We start from the raw sequence: 13,190 nt of genomic DNA, 5'->3' as shown, positions 1-13,190 counted from the left end.
CAGTTTGTACTTCTGAGTTCATCCAAATTCTGGGTGTCTAAGATCTTATATTTACTTCTATGTTCTTTTCCTTGTTTAATGAAGACTTCTTTCCACCCAGCTTTCTATATGTGACACCCATGCACTGGCCCAGTAATCAAGGGCCCTCAATCCACACCACTAACACCAGTGAGGGATGTGCATATTGGGAGGATAACAAGTACACACACAGTAAAGTACAATTTCCCTTAAGAGCACACAGAGATCACAGTCAGCCTGGGGATGGTTTCTCCCTCTCTCTCCAAATCTCCAATAAGACTCCCCACTGGCACAACTATAGTGTTAAGATCTCACCCGAGTGGTCAAGTCAAAACCTCCAGCACCCTCTCTGTCTAACGAGTGTTTTATGTCTCTGCCTAAGTAGCTGACACACACACACTTTGAGAGTTGATTTATATACAAACACACAGACACTGCTGGGGAAGGCTGGTACATGTTCTCCAGCTATGCCTCCTTCTGCCCAGACTATACAGTAGTACCACCTGCCAACAAACACTCTTATCAGCTACTATAAATGTCCTTAACAAAGGGTATCCAATTCTGCTGTGCAATGTTGCTATTATCCAAATGGTAAGTGTGACTAAGACTAAGGCTATTAAAGTTACTTGTGCAGTGTTTCCAAATACATGCAGGTACTCTAAGAGTTTAAATATCTCTTAAACAAAACCAGCCACAATTAAAAGGTTTAAAAATATGTAATAATAAATAATAAAAGCACAAGACAATACTTATTAACTAAACACAGTGACAGCAGAGTTCACAATTCATAGGAAATACTTTTAAACAACATTGTAGGACAGACTCACATAAAAACAGAAAATATCTAACTAATCTTGCTATATTCCTATCTATCTCCAAGAGAAACTAGGTTCTAAATAACTTACTTACAGAGCAAGCAAAGTGCTGGTGATGTCAGATTCAGAACAAAATACAAAATGCACTCTCTTTCTCTCTGAGATAGTTCTTAAATTGATAATACACATTACTGCTGAATCATTTCAGATTGCATCATTCTTGTCACCTCTGCTTAAGTTTCCCAGACTAGGAGGAACATAAAATTTCACATGTTTATGTTAAGAATACTTATCTCTCAGAAGCTGACAATTCTCTCTTTGAAGCTTGCTTGAAGCTGGATGTTGTAAAACAATTACTTTGGAAACCTGTAATTACCTCTGTTTCCAGACAATAGAAAGAAGCCCCAGCTGCAGACATTCTGTCTCCTAGCTGAGATAACACACAGTCATAAAATTCTTCACTTATTTTCTAAGAGTTTGCAAGTTAACTCTGGATGTCCCATTTTCTACCATGAAAACATACATTTGCATTGGCATATAGTTTATACGCATTTCTGCTGTTTTCCAGCAGGGTGCACTGTAGTTACAATCTTGAAGCTCAGTACAGAACATATAGTTTAATCCTAACATATAGTTCTCTTACATTTGTAAAACAAGCCTACGAATCCTATTAATATTTACAAATGACATAGGATTATTTACAAAATGCTGGCAGCCCTCACAATTCTCCCCCGAGAACGCAAGCTAGTTTTTCAAGTGACTCTTGAAAAACATTGCTTGAGAGGATTGAGCCTATCTGGGAATACCTTACCTCATTCCCTGTCTTGAGAGCCCATCTGTGTTAGCATTGCTAACCCCACTGCAGTGCTGCACTGTCCTGTCATATGCTTGCAACCCTAGGCTCCACCTTAGCAGCTTGGCATTTTGCTGGCTGGCTCAATGTAACCATGTTAGGGGATTGTGATATGTAACTATAGTGAACTTCCTTCCATACAGATAAGGCTGAAGTTTCTGCAGTGACCACACTATGGCTAGATATTCCTTTTCTACAGCTGTATAGCATTCCTCCCTGGGTTAGAGCCTATGACTGAGATAAACCACTGGGTACTCTTCTCCCTCTGATGAAGTTAGGCTAAGTACAGCCCCCACCCCATGGTACAAAGCATACAGCTGCACAACAAATTCCTTGCTGTAGTCTGGACTGGCTAACACAGGGTGCCTTCCAAAGCTTCTTTAAGCTTCTGGAATGCCTGCTCATATCCTGGGGCCCACACTGCCTTATCTGGCCTGTTTTTCCTTGTCAGGTTTATGAAGGGAGTAGCTATGGTACTATAACTGGGGACGAACTTTCTGTAGTACCTTGCTGTCCCTAAGAATGCCCTCACCTGCTTTTTGGTAACAGGTGCAGGCCATACCTGAATGGCTTCCACTTTGGCTGGTTCTGGCCTGATCTTACCACTCCCCACTTTATGCCCCAGGTAGGAGACCTCTGCCATACCCACCTGACATTTGCTGGGCTTAATCGTCAACCCTGCCCTCTGTAGTCTGCCCAGCACCTCACTGACATGCTGAAGGTGTTCTTGCCAGGAATGGCTGTAGATGGCAATACCATCTAGGTAAGCAAGGGCAAAATCTCCTGCTCCTGTTAGGATATTATCTACCAGCCTCTGGAAAGTTGCTGGGGCATTTTTCATCCCAAGGGGCATCTTTGTGAACTCATACAAGCCACAAAGAGTCACAAAGGCTGACTTCTCTCTAGCACTGAGAGTCAAGGGCACCTGCCAGTAACACTTGGTACGATCAATGGTGGTAATATACTTATCTCCATCCAACTGCTCTAGGGCTTCATCTGTCCTAGGCATGGGGGTAACCATCTGACTCTGTGTGACTATTTATTTTCCTGTAGTTCACACAGAACCTGGTGCTGCCATCCTTCTTTGGCACCAGCACCACTGGGAAGGCCCAGGGATGGTTGGAGTCCTGAATTACCCCTCGTTCCAGCATTTCCTGTATCTCATCCCTCAGATTCTGTTTGACTCTCTCAGGCACCCTATACGGGGCCTGTCTAATAGGCATTTGGGGTCCTGTATCTACCTGGTGCTGCATCAGGTAGCTGCACCCTGGTTTACCAGTGAACATGTCCCCAAACTCCTGTAACACTGCTCCGATTTCTCAAACTTGGGTAGGAGATAGCTTTTGGGACATTGCTACTCTTCCACTGAGGTGTTAGTCTGAGCCTCACTGAGGAGATCAGTCACCAGATCTCCCTCACACTCCTCCTATAATCCACTGCAAATACTTTGCACAAGGGCCACCTTATCATGGTAAAGTTTCATCATGTTAACTTGGTACAAGTTGTGCTCCTGCCTAGCAGTTCTGCCTTGTAGATAACATCACAGACCTTCCTGACTACCTTGTAGGGTCCCTCCAAGACTGCCTGCAGCTTGTTGTGTCTGACAGGAATGAGAACTATTACCTGCTGCCCTACAGCATACTCTCTAGCTTGAGCATTCCTGTCATACCAGATCTTTTTCTGCTATTGGGCTTCTGCCAGGTTCTCCTGGGCCAAGCCCATGAGTTCCCTGAGCCTTGTCTTGAGGTTTAGGACATATGTCACAACAGACTCCTGGTGAGATTCACACTCACCCTCCCACTCATCACGAATTAAGTCTAGAGGCTCCCTCACCCTATGCTCATACAACAACTCAAAGGGTGAAAAACCTGTGGATTCCTGGGGAACCTCTCTGTAAGCAAACAACAGATGGGGCAAATATTTGTCCCACTTCATCTTAAACTGGTCTGTAAATGCTTGCAGCATGGACTTAAGTGTAGATTTAACCTCTCAACAAGACCATGAGTCTGAGGATGGTAGGGGGTGGTCTTTAGGTGGTTCACTCCACAGTACGTCCACAGACAAGCCAGCAGGTCTGACATGAAACTCGCACCTCTGTCAATCAGTATTTCTTTTGGAAAACCTACCCTGCTGAAAATCTCTAACAAAGCATTTGCCACCTTTTCTGCCTTAATGGAGGACAGAGCCACAGCCTCAGGGTATCTTGTAGCATAATATACTACCACTAGGATATACTTTTTCCCTGTGGAGCTTGGGGCACTCAGAGGCCCCACAATATCCATAGCTACCCTCTGAAATGGCTCCCCAATCACAGGCAAAGGCATCATAGTAGCTTTCACCTTATGTCCTGCCTTGCCTACCTTTTGGCACTGCTCACAGGTCCTGCAATACCCTGTTACATCTCTGGAAATTTCAGGCCAATAGAAGTTCTGCATAATACACATCTTTGTACATTTTATCCCCATATGACCTGCAAAGGGAATATCATGGGCTATGGCTAGAAGTGCCAGACGGTAGGCTCTGGGCAATACCAACTGCTGTATTCTCTCACCTTCTTGCCCTCCATCAGGGATCCATTCACTACACAGTAACCCTTTGTTCCAGTATGCAGAATCCTTCTTCCCTTGAGAATCAGGTGCCTCACTAGCTACCTGTCTCAGGCCTTGGAATGTAGGGACTGAGAGCTGAGCCTGTCTCAACTCTCTCTTTGTAACCCTTCCCAGCTCCCCTTCCACAGGATGTCTGGCATCCTCTGACACTGGTGCCTCACTGTCAGCCTGGGTACTATTACTCACATCTGCCCTTACAGTCACTCTGTCCAAGAGAACATCAGTACCCACAAGTAGCTGTGGCTCACCTTCAGTCTCACTGCTACAGGGTAGCTCCCTCCCTGAAGTAACCACCTCACCAGTCCTGGCTGTAAGTGTGCGGTCTGTCTGGGTCTCCCCCAGGCTACCAGACCCACATGCTTGTCTCCAAGCCTGACTGCATGTAACTGCATGAACACACTGTACTGCATTATCAAAATCATTCCCTATCAGGACATCTGCAGGGATATCCTCAAACACACATACTTGCTGTTTATCTTTTCCATCCTCCCAGTCAAGGTGAACCCTAGCCAAAGGTATTTGGAATGGGGTCCCTCCTAAAGCTCTGACTGGAGTAGACTGCCCAGGCAAGTAGTGCTCCTCTGTAACCATTGCAGGCTTCACAATGGTTATGTAAGAGGCTTGTGTCTCTCTTAGCAATGGTCTCTTTGCCATTCACTGACAGGATATAACCTCTTGTTGTAGTTTGGTACCCTTGTTGTCTCAAGACAACTTACTGTTGGCGTTTTGGCATTCCCACTCACTGGCTCTCCCACCTTTTGTTCCCCACCTTGCCTTCATGTACATCTGTAGGCTACATGGTCCCACTGGTTGCATTTAAAACATTTTAACCCAAGGCCCTGGATATGTACCTGGACTAGTGGTTTCCCCTACTACTGGCAGATTCTGTTGGGGCAGTCTGGGCTGCCCACCATGGGTTCCTTTAGACCTATGAGCAGCACTGGCTGTCCCTTTCATGTGCAGTGATGCCCTTCTTGCTAGGTATAGGTTTCCCTTCTTCCCAATTCATCTACATTAAAGCATTGTCTATCAGCTACCCAGATCCTCATGTCCTCAGGCAAAGTGCTAAGGGCTTGTTCCATCAACAAAAGGTCAGCCAGCCCTTCAAAAGTGGTGACCTGACATCCACTTACCCACCTATGAAAATAAGTGCTCAGTTCAGCAACATATTCACACACACACTTTCATCTGCCTTGTGCCTATGCTCATGAAATCTTTTCCTATAAGCTTCAGGTGTTAGCTTAAAAAATTCTAGCAAACAGATCTTTACAACATTATAATTTAAAAAGTCAACAGCAGATAGTTTGAAAAGAACATTTACAGCTTTGCCATGGAGTAAGGTGGTCAGGAACCATACCCGGAGCCTTTGGTCAACATCATACTGTTTACTTACCTTCTCAAACATATGAATGAAACTATCAAAATTATCCCCCCTCTGTAAATTGTGGAAGAAATTTACTGACCTTTTGTGCTTCTGGGGTCCAGTTACTCCCTTTCCCATTACCTCCATGACTCTGGTGAAGAGTCAGCATCTCCTTTTCATGTTGCCTCTGCCTCTCCTTCTCCTCAGCTTCCAGGCGTAGCAGTTTCTCATTCTCCACAGCCTGCAGACATCGCAGTTTCTCATTTTCTTCAGTCGCTAGATGCCTCAGTCTCTCTGCTGCTTCTATCTCCAAACGCTTGGCCTCCAACTCAAATCTCTTTAACTCCAGATGGATTTTTAAGTCCTCTGTAGAAAGGTTGAGCTCTCCTCTGAGTGTTGTACATCTTCAAGGCCAGTCTGATTGTCCTCCTGATTGCTATTCTCTGATGCAGCTGTGACAAAAGCTGCAATCATGTCTGCTTTAGTCAGGTGTTCATGCACCAGTCTTTTAGCCTGGCACATCTCAGCCAACTGGCTCCTTGTCAGCTTGCCATACTCCACTGCTGACATACTTGCCTACTCTCTCTGACTAACTAAGCTAACAAAAGAAATAAAACAATTGTGATATGAACTCTGAATGTTCATTGCATAGCTCATTTAGAGTACCACAACACCTTCAGTGATCATGTACACAAGCTACAGGAATTCACTATCCACACCACTACAAGCCAATTAATATGTGATGTGGCTATCTCACCACTATCAACAACTTAATATTTGATGTGTATATCCCAGCACTGCCAAACAATTTATATGTGATGCCCATGCATTGGCCCAGTAATCAAGGAACCTCAATCCTCACCACTAGCACCAGTGAGGGGCATGCACATTGGGAAGGATAACAAGTACACACACAGTAAAAGTACAATTTAACACCAGTGAGGGGCGTGCACATTGGGAAGGATAACAAGTACACACAGTAAAGTACAATTTAACACCAGTGAGGGGCGTGCACATTGGGAAGGATAACAAGTACACACACAGTAAAGTACAATTTAACACCAGTGAGGGGCGTGCACAGTGGGAAGGATAACAAGTACACACACAGTAAAGTACAATTTAACACCAGTGAGGGGTGTGCACATTGGGAAGGATAACAAGTACACACCCAGTAAAGTACAATTTAACACCAGTGAGGGGCATGCACATTGGGAAGGATAACAAGTACACACACAGTAAAGTACAATTTAACACCAGTGAGGGGCGTGCACATTGGGAAGGATAACAAGTACACAAACAGTAAAGTACAATTTAACACCAGTGAGGGGTGTGCACATTGGGAAGGATAACAAGTACACACAGTAAAGTACAATTTAACACCAGTGAGGGGCGTGCACACTGGGAAGGATAACAAGTACACACACAGTAAAGTACAATTTAACACCAGTGGGGGCGTGCACATTGGGAAGGATAACAAGTACACACACAGTAAAGTACAATTTAACACCAGTGAGGGGCGTGCACATTGGGAAGGATAACAAGTACACACACAGTAAAGTACAATTTAACACCAGTGAGGGGCGTGCACATTGGGAAGGATAACAAGTACACACACAGTAAAGTACAATTTAACACCAGTGAGGCGTGCACAGTGGGAAGGATAACAAGTACACACACAGTAAAGTACAATTTAACACCAGTGAGGGGTGTGCACATTGGGAAGGATAACAAGTACACACCCAGTAAAGTACAATTTAACACCAGTGAGGGGCATGCACATTGGGAAGGATAACAAGTACACACACAGTAAAGTACAATTTAACACCAGTGAGGGGTGCACATTGGGAAGGATAACAAGTACACAAACAGTAAAGTACAATTTAACACCAGTGAGGGGTGTGCACATTGGGAAGGATAACAAGTACACACAGTAAAGTACAATTTAACACCAGTGAGGCGTGCACACTGGGAAGGATAACAAGTACACACACAGTAAAGTACAATTTAACACCAGTGAGGGCATGCACATTGGGAAGGATAACAAGTACACACACAGTAAAGTACAATTTAACACCAGTTAGGGGCGTGCACATTGGGAAGGATAATAAGTACACACACAGTAAAGTACAATTTAACACCAGTGAGGGGCGTGCACATTGGGAAGGATAACAAGTACACACACAGTAAAGTACAATTTAACACCAGTGAGGGGCATGCACATTGGGAAGGATAACAAGTACACACACAGTAAAGTACAATTTAACACCAGTGAGGGGTGTGCACATTGGGAAGCATAACAAGTACACTCACAGTAAAGTACAATTTAACATCAGTGAGGGGCGTGCACATTGGGAAGGATAACAAGTACACACACAGTAAAGTACAATTTAACACCAGTGAGGGGCGTGCACATTGGGAAGGATAACAAGTACACACACAGTAAAGTACAATTTAACACCAGTGAGGGGCGTGCACATTGGGAAGGATAACAAGTGCACACAGTAAAGTACAATTTAACACCAGTGAGGGGCATGCACATTGGGAAGGATAACAAGTACACACACAGTAAAGTACAATTTAACACCAGTGAGGGGCGTGCACATTGGGAAGGATAACAAGTACACACACAGTAAAGTACAATTTAACACCAGTGAGGGGCATGCACTTTGGGAAGGATAACAAGTGCACACACACTAAAGTACAATTTAACACCAGTGAGGGGCATGCACATTGGGAAGGATAACAAGTACACACACAGTAAAGTACAATTTAACACCAGTGAGGGGCGTGCACATTGGGAAGGATAACAAGTACACACACAGTAAAGTACAATTTAACACTAGTGAGGGGCGTGCACATTGGGAAGGATAACAAGTGCACACACAGTAAAGTACAATTTCCCTTAAGAGCACACAGGGATCACAGTCAGTCTGGGGCTGGTTTCTCCCTCTCACTTCAAATCCCCTATAGGGTTAAGATCTCAGCCAAGTGCTCAAGCCAAAACCCCCAGCACCTTCTCTGTCCAACCAGTGCTTTGTGTCCCCGCCCAAGTACCTGACACACACACACACTTTGAGATTTGATTTATATACAAACAAACGGACACTCCTGGGGAAGGCTTGGACAGGTTCTCCAGCTATGCCCCCTTCTGCCCAGACTATATGGTAGTACCACCTGCCACCAACCACTCTTCTCAGCTAGTCTAAAGAACCTTACCAAAGGGTGTTCAATTCTAATGTGCAATGTTACTATTATCCAAATGGTAAGTGTGACTAAGACTAAGGCTGCTAGAGGGGCTTGCACAGTGTTACCAAATACATGCAAGTCCTCAAAAAGCTTAAATATCTCTCAAAGAAAACCAACCATGGTTAAAGTTTTAAATCTATTTCATAATAAATGATAAAAACACAAGGCAATACTTATTAACTCAACACAGTGACAGCAGAGTTCACATTTCTCAGGAAATACTTTAAAATAGCATAGCAGGACAGTCTCACATAAAAACAGAAAATGTCTAACTAATCTTGCTATATTCTTATCTATCTCCAAGAGAAACTAGGTTCTAAATAACTTACTTACACAGCAAGGCAAAGTGCTGCTGATATTGTCAGATTCAGAACAAAATACAAAATGTACTCTCTTTCTCTCTGAGATAATTCTTAAATTGATAATACACATTACTGCTGAATCATTTCAGATTACATCATTCTTGTCACCTCTGCTTAAATTTCTCAGGCTTGGAGGAACTTAAAATTTAACAAGTTTATGTTAAGACTACTTATCTCTCAGAAGCTGAATATTCTCTTTGAAGCTTGCCTGAAGCTGGATGTCATAAAGCAATTACTTTGGAAACCTGTAATTACTTCTGTTTCCAGACAATAGAAAGAAGCCCCAGCTGCAGACATTCTCCCCCAGATTTACTACTCCTCCATGCAGGACTAGCTTAGTCCTGCAAGGAGGTGGCCGTGTAGGAGCAGGATGGCAGCACACCATGCATATTAATGAGGTGTGCTGCCTGAGCTCCTAATCTTACATGGAGTGTGTAAGAGTGTAGGGGCATGTCTGAGAGCAGAGCTCTCAGAATATACACACCCCCGCAATGAAGAACAGCAGAAAGGCCCAAAAAATTAGTAAGACTGCTCATAGGTGTCCGCATATTCCCACCAACATTCCCCCTGATGTACAACAGCAAGTAAACACAAATAAAATGAAGAAATCTGTATTAATTTTTTTTTTTAAATCTGACCAAAGCTAACCATAGGTGCGTGGGTGTGCCCATCACTTAGCTATGGTTAATGCAGCTTAAATGGCTGAAGAGGATAACAAGAAAGATATATGCAAATGAAGCAGCATAGCAATAGTGTAGTGGGCAGAGCATTCGTCTTATGAGCAGGTGTTCCTGGCTCGAGTCCCACTGCAATACATTACCATTTTCCATGGCAAAGCACGTTATGACTAATATTTTTGTTGTATAACCCACTAAATAACATATATTTATGAACTGGAGAACTGCAGTAAATGCACATGTGAGGTGTCAGTGTCATAATGAAAAAAGCACTAGTAAGCAGGTTTCAACACCAATAAGCAGTAGTAAGCATATTTAAACACCAGTAAGCAAGCTTGAGCCCGTTTGTGTGGGAGTAAACAATGTGCACACAGGTTAAGCAAGACTAAAGCTAACTCTCTGCAAGCATATGTAACCAGAGGTTAGAATTGCTTACCCTCACGCAAACCCATGCAAACCCTCTTACAAATGCTTAAAAGTGCCTTAATCACTCTGTATCCAATGGCCCTTGTTCTGCCCATCAACAAAATAAACACCCATGCAGGGCTTGAACCCAGGACCCTATACACCACAGTCACAGTAGTTAACCACCAAGCCATCACAGAAGTATAGAAGAATAAGGCATCAGCAAACAAGTCTTCACCATACTAAAACCAAACTGAACCTGTGAAAGGAATCAATATACAGACATATGTGCCTTAACCCACTACACAACATAAATATGTGAACTGGAGTAAAGCAGTAAGCCCAGAAGTCAGGTGTAATTGTAATAGAGTGTTGAAGTCCCCACTAAACCTCGTACACATGAATCATGGATACCAGGCATACGCATAAGGTGTAATGAATAATAACTCAATGCCAAAAAGGAATTATAATGCAAAGTCTAATGTAAGCAATGCTAAGCATTGCACAGGCCAGCTAACTCAATATGCCCAGTGTTATACTCCTTTAAACAATGCCAATCCTAGGTAAGAAGGGTTGCCCATAGCCTAGCCTTTTCAAATCCGGCCAATCACAGCAAAATGAGGGAAATTGGCCCTACTTAAACCCAAGAGGCGGGAATACATCTCATAACTGGTTGTAGCTTCCCCTTGCAGGCACAATGGCAGTAAGGGGAGAAGGTGTGCACTTTCAGGCGCAGTGCTGGTGCATCCAGGAGATCAGAGTCATGGCAGGACTCTTTGTCAAAGTCCATGATCAGAGACTGTTGCAGGGCCAGTACCAGGGCTCCCAATATAAGGTGGAGGGCTGGGACCGTCTCGCCCATGACCTCAACAGTCCACTGGCATACCCTGAACTGGTGAGCAGGTCAGGCATCACTATGCCAACCTGAAGCCATGTAAGGGGGATCTCTTGGACCAGTGGATCCAAGAGGCTAGAGCAGCAGGGGATGTTCCAGTTGTGTGTAAGTATCACCCCACTATGTGTGTAATAATTGCCAGCTCAGGTATATCATGGATCGGTATGGCTAAATATTCCTCTTATGTCCCCCACAGCTGCAGTGGAGTGGCCCGTGAACCAGGAGGCCCACGTCAGTCACCCAGCGAGGTTGCGACGTGAGGCAGGTCAGTAATACTCATGCATTTACTGTCAAAGGAAATAAAACTAAAAGTAGTAGTAAATCAATTGCATGTATAAAACCTGTATTATTAAGGCAAATACTGCATACACTAGAGAATATGGTAGGAAGGGTCTCATGTAGTATGTATATAAATAAAAGTGTAACAGCCTGACAATAAAGGTCTAAGTGCTGGACTGCATGTGTATACTCTGGTATCATATGGTAATGTAGATTTACAATCATGTAATAGCACTGTTGTATTAAGCATTGTTACCCACACTGTGCACCATAAATTGAATGTGTAGGAATGCCTGTATATGACTGATGTAATCCCCAGAGGCCATTTAGCACAACTGAGAGACAGAAAACAGGGAAAATGCAGACAACCAAACCCAAATAGCACATGCAACTGAGATGTGAACTGTTGTCTTTTTAGCGCACACAGCCATAGTTCGAATCCTGCCAGTGGCAGTAGTCTGCATACAGAATCATACCCCACAACTGTACAGATATGGCCAGAATGTCCAGTAAAGTGGCCCATACCTGTTGCCTATCAACCTGTCCCTCTGGGAAATCAGTAACAGAGTGAGATGTATGTGCAGAATAGTAATGTGGAATCTGGTACTGTGTGTGGGAACATTCAAGTAGTGCTAACAAACATTTCTCCCACAGATCTCCCAGATACCAACACTGTGCTCAGAAATACAAGAACAATATCCTGTACTGATACTGTTTACATTGGTATTGTATGGCATTGTGACTGATGCAGCTGCTCTGAATAATGAGGTATTACACATCACTATCACCCACACTGTGCTGCAAAATATTACTGTCTAGGAGATCTGTATAAGAGTGTTGTAATACAAGGTCAGAATGCAAAAGCACAGGGGATTAATAAGACAGAAAGCAGATAGGAGATATACAGCAATATCTATATAGCAGACACAACTGTGATGGACAGTGTTTAAGTTATAGCAGACACAGCCACAGTCTGAATCCTGGGAGTGGATGTAGGCTGCATACAGAATCATACCCCACAACTGTACAGATGAGGCCAGAATGTCCAGTATATGGGCCCATATCTGCTGCCTGTCCACCTGTCCCCCTGGTAAGTCTGTGGCATGATCCCAGATGTTTAGCCAGCAAAAAGGGAATACAAGTGATTAGCAAACATCTATGAGAACAAACCTGTCACTGTAGCAACCCTCGAAACTGTTAGGAGAGTAATATTTCAAGTATGTTCTATCTACACTCCCATGTTGTCAAGCTGTGACCAGAGTGTGTACAGTAACAGAGTGAGATGTATGTGCACAATACTAATGTGTAATCTGGAAGTTTGTGTGCCAACAGTCAGGTAGAGCTAACAAACATTGCTCCCACAGGTACGTCGGATACGAACACTGTGCCGAGAAATAAAGACCATTATAACCTGTACTAGTACTGTTCACTCTGGTATTGTAGGGAATTGTGAGTGTTGCAGTTTCTGAATAATAAAGTATCACTGATCACTGTCATCCACACTGTGCTACATAATATAACTGTGTAGGAAAGCATGTATATGTGTGTGTCAGGTCACCAAAGGTGAACGAGGCCAATATTCTAGATATATCCCGGCACACCAGCATGTGGTCAACACATGGCCAGAGTGTGTGCAGAAACAGTTGGATAGCAATATGCACAACATAA

This window comes from Protopterus annectens, chromosome 7.part1 (assembly GCF_019279795.1).
Source record: "Protopterus annectens isolate FY-2018-M chromosome 7.part1, PAN1.0, whole genome shotgun sequence".
NCBI classification, from domain to species: Eukaryota; Metazoa; Chordata; order Ceratodontiformes; family Protopteridae; genus Protopterus; species Protopterus annectens.
Note: the sequence above shows the minus strand (reverse complement) of the source record.